Source organism: Sinocyclocheilus rhinocerous, unplaced genomic scaffold, assembly GCF_001515625.1.
Source record: "Sinocyclocheilus rhinocerous isolate Xijiao unplaced genomic scaffold, SAMN03320098_v1.1 scaffold1435, whole genome shotgun sequence".
Classification (NCBI taxonomy): Eukaryota; Metazoa; Chordata; class Actinopteri; order Cypriniformes; family Cyprinidae; genus Sinocyclocheilus; species Sinocyclocheilus rhinocerous.
In genome coordinates this window covers 819,184-827,492 of record NW_015644861.1, presented here as the reverse complement: position 1 = coordinate 827,492, position 8,309 = coordinate 819,184, and positions in this window count along the sequence as shown.

Here is an 8,309-nt window from a genome sequence, read left to right as displayed (position 1 = left end):
ATCCATGAGCAATTTGGTGATGATCCGTGCATTTTCCAGCATGATGGAGCACCATGTCACAAAGCAAGAGTGATAAAGAAGTGGCTCGAGGATCATTACACTGAAATTTTGGATCCGTGGCCAGGCAGCTCCCCGGATCTCAATCCCATAGAGAACCTGTAGTCAGTCCTCAAAAGGAGAGTGGACAAACAGAAGCCCACAAATTGTGATTAACTTCGAGAACTAATAAGGCAAGAATGGATCAAATCAGTCAGGATTTGGCCCAGAAGCTAATATCCAGCATGCCAGGGCGAACTGCAGAGGTTATGAAGAACAAGGGTCAACACTGTAAATATTGACTCATTATATATATATATGTATATATATATTATTTTTTTTTATTTTTTAATTTTTGCCAATAAAAGCCTTTAAAACTTATGATATGCTTATCATTGTTTTTCAGTATGCCATAGAAACATGTGGAATCTACAAATACTGAAGCAGCAAACTTTGCAAAACACAAAATATATGTTACTGACAACTTTTGGCCACGACTGTACATTGAAGTTTTTCAACTTTAATGGTCAGGACAGTAGGAGTAGAGACAGGAAACGATAAGTCTCGTGCAGCCAGACCAGGTCTGGAATCCATGGCAGCTTTCATTAGCTAAGACTTTTTGACCGACATGTCAAACAACCAATCACAGTTAGTTTAGTTTCAGCGTCACGTTTTGGGGCGTGGAAATGTCGCCACAATAACAGACCGGTGTGTAAAACTCTCGGATGTATTTTAAAGATTCTGTGCTGGATTTTCAAAAGTATGTGAAATATTTAAAGTTCGCGAACTTTAAATATTTCACATACTTTTGAAAATCCAGCGTTTAGTTGATCCTGATAAGCGCTCGTCGTCACAGTTGTAAACACAATGACGGCTTTCTTCTTTCGTGAGGGGGTTTGGCGTCATGGCATATTTGTTTCCAGGCGGAACGTTATAGAATGCGACACACACGTCTCCCGAAAAAATCCTGAATAATTCAACCAATCCGATGACGACTTCGAAACTCCTGAAGTGTTTCCACATTTGTGTGCCATATGCATCAGACGTTTAGCCAACGTTCCGTGGGCGTGACATCTGAGGCTGAGACTAGGAAACGATTGGACAGGTGAGAAGGGAGCAGGACCAGAAAAGTACCTTTAGCTGGGACTTGAACTCATGCTGTTTGAGGTGCAGTTGTGCCTTCATGTCGATGTGCTGCCCACAAGACTATGGCTCTGACAGGTTACTCTACGCTCAGGATACTAAGGGGTGATTTTCCAAGACTTATATAAGTGCAAGATGTTTAGTATAAGATCAATACTTTCTTTTTAACAAATATAACACTAGTGTATAGGCCCGGTTCAATGGGGGTGCTAGAGAGTGCTCAAAAGAAATCAATAGCACCCTCAGTTAAAGCTGTAATAATAGCATTTCATTGCAAATTTGGCAAACTATCCAGTGCGTTATGGTTTGCGCTCTGGAGATCGGTTACTATTCATTGTGTTTGTGCAGCATGAGCAATGTATCCAATTACAGACATATCTGTTGATTTCTTGAACACAATAGACAGTCAGAGGCTTTTAAGTTAGAATCCACTCACACACACACACACACTGGAGTTTTTGTTCAGGTGTTGTGTTCAGCACAAATCATCTCATTACAACAAAGTTTGGTTTGGTTTGGTTTATTTATTTATAAAGCACTACTAAAAGAACCTCAAAGGGTTACCCACAGTGCTTTACATAAAAGCAAACAACCACAACACCATCAGACACATATTAACCAATCTAACAATCACAAATAATCTCCTATATAATTTAACTCACATAAGCTGCCACCCCAAAGTGAGCTTTCAGCAGTTTCTTAAACATTGACAGAGATTTAGCAGATCTGATATGTAGTGGCAACTCATTCCACAATCTCGGCCCCATTATTACAAAAACCCTGTCGCCTTTTTGATGACGAATTGTCCTAGGCACTACCAAAAGTTTAGAGTTTTCTGAGTGCAAGTCTCTAGGGGGGTTATAAGGTATCAAGAGATTTGTGAGGTACAAAGGTGCCTGGTTGTTTAATGATTTATATACAAAAATGTAAATCTTATATTTAATTCTAAAACAAACAGGGAACCTGCGCAAATTTGCAAGTACCGGGGAGATAGAATCATATTTCTCTACCCTTCTTAGAAGCCTCGCCGCTGCATTCTGAACTGATTGTAATCGAGCCAAGGACGAGGCAGAGATGCCCCCGTACAGCAAGTTACAAAAATCCAAGCGTGGTAGGACAAATGTATGAATAACTCTTTCGAAGTCGGAAACAAAGTGTAGACGCGATGTAAATAAGAGATTCATTGTGCAGCATTGAGAACTTCATTGATTATAATGTAACTTTGTGAGGTTGCGATGAACTGATTATAAGGGAGCACTCTTTGCGCCATAGCAATGGACGGCTTATACACACACATTATATATATATATATATATATAGATAGATAGATAGATAGATAGAGAGAGAGAGAGAGAGAGAGAGAGAGCACCCTAACTAATTTAAGAAGCACCCTCAGGGATTTAATTGTGGAGCCAGGCCTGTTAGTGTACAAGTGATTTTTTTTTTTAGCCTTAAAAAATTGTCTTGTACAACCCATTTTTGCATGCATGTAAATATAGGTAATGCTTTCCTCTGTTAAATTATTGTGCAATAAAACACTGTCAATACAAAACAACTTCAAATATGACAATGCATGTATTGTGTTTGATTGAAATGGTGTTGATAAATGACAGTGAAGCTAACCAGAGCTAAAGAAAAATAAAATAAAAAGATATCTCTTTAACATCCCAAACGTTTCTGCTAGACAGACATGAGGTTACTTTAACATCAAATGGAGACTTCCCAGAGGAAAGAAAAATCAAAAGTGAGATCTCTTTAACTCAAATATTTCTCCTAGACAGAAATGAGTTTACTTTAAGATCGAATGGAGATTTTTGCTTGAGTCTCCTGCTTCTCAAACTTGTCTCCTGAGACAAAAACTCTAAAACTCTCACATTTGTCTCCTTTACAGTTTTAGAAGAGACCTCATCATCATCACACACTGTGCTCAGATTTTTCCCCTTAGCTAGAGACACTGGATCGCTCACATTTGTATCCTCAAGAGTTTTGAGATCTCAATAACATCACACATTGTGATCAGTTTTTTCTTAAGCTAAAGACTCTGGGGGTCTCATATTTGTCTCTTTTAAAGCTTTATAAAATATCTCAACAACTTTACAAAGTGTGCACCAAGTCAAGTACTTGAAAGACTCTAAATAAAGGGGAAATCATGCAGAAATAGGAATAATGTTTATGTGCTTAGGCACAATTTGTTGATGGAAATAGTAATGTACCCGTACTGATTTACAGAAAAAAAGTAACCCTGGAGCTTTCTTTACATAAATAGCTTATGACTCCGTCTTGATTATTACTTGACTAATTTGATTATTAATACATATTATATGGTAGAAATGTTTGAACTCATATTGACATATTTGACATTTGCACACTCTGTAAAGTTGTTGAGAGACAAATGAGACAAAGGAGACTAACGTGAGAGCTCCCGAGTCTTTAGTGTAGGAGAAAAATCTGAGCAAGTGTGATGTTGTTGAGATCTTTTCTAAAGCTTTGAAGGAGACAAATGGTGAGAGATCCAGTCTCTAGCTAAGGAGAAAAATCTGAGCACAGTGTGTGATGATGATGAGGTCTCTTCTAAAACTTTAAAGGAGACAAATGTGAGAGTGTTAGAGTTTTTGTCTCAGGAGACAAGTTTGAGAAGCAGGAGACTCAAGCTAAAATCTCCATTCGATCTTCAAGTTAACTCATTGACTCGAGTCAAAGAGATCTCACTTTTGATTTTTCTTTCCTATGGGAAGCCACGTACGAGGTTGTCCTGGAAGAAAACTTGCTTCCTTCTGCTCCTGACAATGTTCCCCAACTCTGAGGATTGGTTTTTCCAGCAGGACAATGCTCCATGCCACACAGCCAGGCCAGTCAAGGTGTAGATGGAGGACCACCAGATCAAGACCCTGTCAGCCCAATCTCCAGACCTGAACCCCATGGAAAACCTCTGGAATGTGATCAAGAGTAAGATGGATGGTCACAAGCCATCAAATAAACCGAGCTGCTTGAATTTTTGCGCCAGGAGTGGCATAAAGACACCCGACAGCCAGGGGTGTCAAACTCAATTCCTGGAGGGCCACAGCCCTGCAGAGTTTAGATTCAATCCTAATTGAACACACCTGATCCAACTAATCAAGCCCTTCAGGTGTTTTTGAAAACGACATGGTATGTGTGTTGGAGCAGGGTTGGAACAAAACTGCAGGATTGCGTCCCTCCAGGAATTGAGTGATTGAAGCTGTGATTGAAAATCAGGGTTATTCCACCAAACACTGATTTCTGAACTCTTCCTAGGTTAAACCATTAGTATGCATTGTTTAAAAATGAATATGAATTTGTTTTCTTTGCATTATTCGAGGCCTGAAAACACTGCATCTTTTTTGTTGTATTGACCAGTTGTCATTTTCTGCAAATAAATGCCCTAAATATATGGAACTTGGGAAAAACGTTGTCAGTAGTTTATAGAATAAGAATATATATATATTTTTTTTTATTTTACTCAAACACATACCTATAAATAGTAAAACCAGAGAAACTGATCATTTCACAGTGGTCTTTTCTTCCCAGAGCTATACAAAAATTCTAAAAAATACATTTGGTCATTTTTGTAAGTAAGAAAAATTGTAATTTGGAACATTTTGTAAATATACCACTTCATAAAAATGAATGTGTGGTATATTCCATTTCACACTGACTTTACAATTTACATTGTGAAATGGAAAACATTGAAAAAATCTTACACCTTACAAACAAATAAGTATATTCATACACTTTCAGACAATAAGATTCTATTTTCCAAAGCTAATTTACCTGTTTTCTCCTTTTATTTTTATTATAAAATTATTTTATTTTACTTTTATTTTATTTGGTGATTTATCGCGAGAGAGCATGAACGCTCCAGATAAGGTTTCAGGAAACAGCAGCTCGCCTGATCTTACCGCAGTGCTGAGCCTCTGGGTACAAACACACACTAACCTGTGGCCGTGAGCGTTGGAGCTTTAAAATCCTGTGATCATGGATATCAACTGCATGGCTTTTCATATTACCCAAGGCTATAGTCTACTCATGTGCACAAAACATATGCAGTTGTATTAAGCTCATGACTTGAGAATGCACAAACCCATCCAAAACTACACTGTTACATTTTCTAAAGTAAGTTGTGCAAAATAACTTGCACATAGCTGAGTTATTTTTAGCATGTTGCCATGTGGTTTCAATTACATTTACATATATGCATTTGATTGACACTTTCATCCAAAAGCAACTTACAGTTAATTCAAGTCCCAATATATATATTTAGTTGAGCCTCAGTAAGATTTCAAAAAATGTTTAGAAGTTTCTCATGCTCACAGAGGCTGTATTCATTTAATTAAAGAAATAATAAAACCAGTAATATTTTGAAATATTATCAAATAACCGTTTTCTATTTTGCGTTAGTCCAACACACTATATCTGTGTCTTCCTGAGGCTACAGACACCCCACAGGAAAGCTCATAGGTGGTAATGCATGGATATTATATACCTGTACCACCTACAGACCTCTCTTATCTTCCCTCCTATGCCTATCCATCACTCTCTTTTCTACTTTCAGTGTCTTCTCCTCCTGCAAGTGTCTTTTCTCTCACCCTCCTACTTTCGCTCTCCTCCATTTTGTCAATGACAGTCTGTCTGGCTTGTATCTCTATGGCCATCTCTCATTCTCCTGTTCTCTTTCAGGAGTTGCCCACTGTATTGGTTTGCTACACACATACACACACCCTTTTCCTCCTTTCATTTTCCTTTACTCCAGTGATAGAAATGGGAGAATGAGAACATCTCTCTTTTTCTAATGGGTGGTGGTGAGGGATCAGATTTCTCTGTTATAATGCAAAAGAGACTTTGCCTCCAGGCATGAGAAACACATGAGAAACACCCCCCTATGCCTTTCAGGTTGTAAAAACTGCCCTAATGTGGGCTTTTACTTAAATCAGAGCTTATCTGAATCAGTCGCTGAGTGTTTGATCTTATTCTAACCAGCTATGGATTTAACCTGTTTGGTAAAGCATTTCCCACGAGTGCTGAGGTTTGATTGACAGTCCTTCAGCGGGAACATGAAATTGCTGAAAGATATGCAGTCGCACCTTACACACACACACACATGCAAACATGTGCTTACTCCATCTGGTAAACTCTTACTCTTCACAAAGCGATCTGATCCCTTGAAACGCAAAACTGGTCGGCGTCTCAGAGAGCGCATCGATTTAAGAATGTCTTGAATAGGGCACCTTTGTGCACGCTCGTAAATATGATTGACAGAAGCATGAGAGTTCAAAGACCAGTAGCTGAATACATTCCAGGTTAAGTTTCATTGGATGTTATATTAGGTGGCGCTATTTGTAGACTAAGTATCTGTTTGTCAGTGGTCAGTGGTTTTATCCAATATATGTGTTCCTTGAACAACATGCCTTTCTTTTTGTCTTGGATGAATATTAATATCAAATGTAATAATCTGTACTGTAAACTTTCATCAGATGAGCTAATATAAGGAATACACAGTAGCTATGCCAGCACTGAAATTGGGAAAAGTGTTTTGATTGAATTATGATTGCTTTGATATCAGTTTTCATACTCCACTTTGTCTGAATCTGAGCATAGCTGACATTTCTGCTGAACACAAAAGAAAGTTTGAACACAAAACCACCATGAAAGTATTATAGAAATAGTATATGACTTGTGCACTATATTCCAAGTCTTCTGAAGCCATAAAATAAATCTATTTTTAATTATATTATTAATTTATATTTTAATTATATTATTTTAAATTATATTGTTAATAATTATTAATTACATTCTACATATAGCTAACTAATTGTATTTTTTTAATGATTGTTTCTTTTTCTATTTCTTTTTTCTCTCTAGTTTTCCTTATATGAGAGAAGTAGTAATTGAGTCTCATTGAAGAATTAATTCTCTTAAGTTGGATCTTTTCAATGAATTGGTTGATCCAGTTCACAAAACAAGTACAAGGGTGTGTTTACACTTGTAGTTCAGTAGAAAATTATACATTTACTTCTGGTTTGCTTAGAGTTCACACTGTCATTTTTAATAATGAACATATGGATACAAAACAAAAGGCATAAGGATAGGGTCGCAACCTGATTGGACAGCTTTTATGATGTATATTTTGCAAACTTACTTAACATCCAAAACAATGCTGTGTGCTAGGCTAAATGTGTTTGTTGTACGTGTGTGCATATGGTGTTATTTATTTATTTTTTACCAGCTTATAACTCATTAAGAGCCTATAAAATGTGTAAAGGTGTCCTTTATTGCACACACAAACGAAGATCTGCTGTAAGGAGATGGCAGTTCTGACACCTGTACTGAACTATGACGAGAAGAACCAGATATGCTTGAGCATTTTGTCCTTTTTAGGGTTGCATCTTGTGACATCTCATCCTGTTTTTGCTTTGTTCAGATGTCTTTGGTGCGTGTTGCATTCATATATCAGTTAAACCATACCACAGTTCATTTGGAATCGGACTGAGACCCACCTTTTCCGGGGGTTTCTATTCACTTGTTTGGTCTGCACAAAGGTTTGCATGAGAGTCTATGAGCCGCACTAACAGATCAATCACACCAGTTTGTTTTAATCTAACCAAACCTGCCAAGTGTAAACATGCCCTAAATGATTCATTCACAAATCAGACTAATCTACTTCTGGAGTTCTGGAGTTCAACTCATCAGGTCACAGTGGTCAACTACTTACTGAAGAGGAAATAATAAGTAAATAATGACTTAAATTACTGTAGAGTCTGTTCATCTTCAGATATAGCATTACAGCGTTATTACTATTGGATTCATTTTGAATCTTTAAAGCTTTAGTCTCATTCACTGTTACGGCATTTTAAAGAGCTCAACTTAACTTAAAATGTTCTATTTTTGTGATCCTCAAAAGCAAGAAAGTCAAACAAGTTTGGACTGACAAGAGGGTGACTAAATGATGTCAGTATTTTCAATTTTGGTTGAACTGTTCCTTTAACAGGTTGTGCTTGGTTTATGGATTTAACAAGTACCTCTGACATGGAGTGAGTGGAAACCATTTACGTATTGGAAACATCACATTAACAGATGTGGCTTGAGAAACATTTAATTCAAGGCTGAGCAGAAGA